We start from the raw sequence: 2,642 nt of genomic DNA, 5'->3' as shown, positions 1-2,642 counted from the left end.
ACTAACTAACTAACTAACTAACTAACTAACTAACTAACTAACTAACTAACTAACTAACTAACTAACTAACTAACTAACTCACTCACTCACTCACTCACTAACTCACTAACTAACTAACTCACTCACTAACTAACTAACTCACTAACTAACTAACTAACTAACTCACTAACTAACTAACTAACTCACTAACTAACTGCGGATGTGAACCAAACCAAACTGGGTCTGAGGATTTAATCCAGGTGAAATTGTTCTGATTCAGATTAAAGTTCAGTTTAACACCAAACATCAGGTTTAATCTGGACTTTAATCTGTTGATGGTTCTAATCCGGGTTCATCAGGGTTCTTAAAGAACCTCATTGTTCTAAAGTCTGAGGACCTTAAAGGACCTCTGATAGAACCTCCAGCAGAGGTTTGGATTTTGTTCTGATCCAGTCCAGTTCCTGCTGAAGTGGTTCTGATCAGGAGTTCTGTTCCTTTTGGACCTGAGGTGGTTCCTATAGACATGAGGGTTGGTCAGAACCTTTGTGGACCGGTCTTTGACAGAACCTCTCTGATGACCTGTTTATTGGTTCTGGTTCTGTTACAGGAAGTTCTGCTGTGTCGGTCTGGGTCCAAAAGGTTTGGTTCTGAATTTAATTTGTAAACAAAATGAAACTAAAGAACTTGGTCAAATTAGAACTCAGTTCCTCTGCAGCCCAACAGAACTTCAGGACCAACAATTCAGACAGAACCAGATTCCGATCTGCAAGAGCTTTATTTTGAAAATTAAGGTCCAAACCTCTTCCTGTTCATCCTTTAAGTTTTTTACTTTTGAAAAGTTAAAATTTACTCCTAAACTTCAGGACAGATTCTGSAGGATCTATGGGGGCGGCCATGTTGGAAAAACAGAGAGAAAGAAGGAGGTAGTGGGTAACATGGAGACTGTGGTGAAAATAAAATGTAAATATCTTGCCAAACGCTGCAGCAGGCTGAGACAGGTGTGTGCTGATGGCACAACCAATCAGAACTGTTTCTGTGGATTTCATGGCTCCATTTCACCTGCTTTAAGCCTCCTGCACCTGCACACACACTCAGACTCATGATGCCACCACACCTGAAGTGATGCCACCACACCTGAAGTGATGCCACCACACCCACAGGGCAGATTAGACACAGGTACACGGCTCCTACACTAGAGGTCAGGGACCTGTTGACGTGGTGATGATGGTGCCACAGTCAGAGTGAAAACTATTKGATCAAAGAACTGCTTGAGACGTGAGCAGCAGGAGGTTCTGATGGTTCTGTTGAAGGTTGTCCAGTTTGTGGAGGTGTAGATGATGTCACTGTAGTTCAAGACTGGAAGAACTCTCAGGAGATGGATGGACTGTAGAGCAGAGCCATGAGGTTTCTAATGAGAGTCAAGACAAAAACCCAAGACTGCTGACCTCTGAATCATCCAGAGAGAAGACTTTCTGATGGAGAGTTAGATCTTCAGCTGGGATGAGGATCAGCACCTCCAAATCTGAGTCCATGGTCCTCAGTAGGTAAAGGGTGGACTTCTCTATCTGGGTTGGGGGAGAAGTTCTGTCTCAAGTGAGGAGTTGGTGTATCTTAGGTTTTTGTTCACAGTGAGGGAAGAATGCAGCGTGAGATTGATAGAAGGTCGGTATAGATAGATAGATAGATAGATAGATAGATAGATAGATAGATGATAGTGTCATCAGTAAAGAGATGAATGTGAAACTTCTGTACAGAAATGTTACTTTAACACAGATAAACAGAGTTGCACCAAGAACACAGCCTTGTGGAACACCTTTCTAAATGATTAGCAGGTCTGAGAGGTGATCCTCACCCTCACTGTAACTTCTCGCTGCACAACTCTACAGAACAACTACACAACTCTACACAACAACTAAACAATAGAGGTCTCTTTCTGATGAAGGTCGTCTTTTAACCGTCACAGAAAGATGGACAGAAGGACAGGGTTGTATCTCAGTGGACAGAAGGACAGGGTTGTACCTCAGTGGACAGAAGGACAGGGTTGTATCTCAGTGGACAGAAGGACAGGGTTGTACCTCAGTGGACAGAAGGACAGGGTTGTACCTCAGTGGACAGAAGGACAGGGTTGTAGTTCAGTAGACAGAAGGACAGGGTTGTATCTCAGTGGACAGAAGGACAGGGTTGTAGTTCAGTGGACAGAAGGACAGGGTTGTAGCTCAGGGGACAGAAGGACAGGGTTGTAGTTCAGTGGACAGAAGGACAGGGTTGTACCTCAGTGGACAGAAGGACAGGGTTGTAGTTCAGTAGACAGAAGGACAGGGTTGTATCTCACTGGACAGAAGGACAGGGTTGTAGTTCAGTGGACAGAAGGACAGGGTTGTAGTTCAGTGGACAGAAGGACAGGGTTGTATCTCAGTGGACAGAAGGACAGGGTTGTAGTTCAGTGGACAGAAGGACATGGCTGTACCTCACTGGACAGAAGGACAGGGTTGTAGTTTAGTGGACAGAAGGACAGGGTTGTAGCTCAGGGGACAGAAGGACAGGGTTGTACCACAGTGGACAGAAGGACAGGGTTGTAGTTCAGTGGACAGAAGGACAGGGTTGTACCTCAGGGGACAGAAGGACAGGGTTGTACCTCAGGGGACAGAAGGACAGGGTTGTAC

The sequence above is a fragment of the Austrofundulus limnaeus genome, unplaced genomic scaffold, assembly GCF_001266775.1.
Source record: "Austrofundulus limnaeus strain Quisiro unplaced genomic scaffold, Austrofundulus_limnaeus-1.0 Scaffold1115, whole genome shotgun sequence".
NCBI classification, from domain to species: Eukaryota; Metazoa; Chordata; class Actinopteri; order Cyprinodontiformes; family Rivulidae; genus Austrofundulus; species Austrofundulus limnaeus.
Note: the sequence above shows the minus strand (reverse complement) of the source record.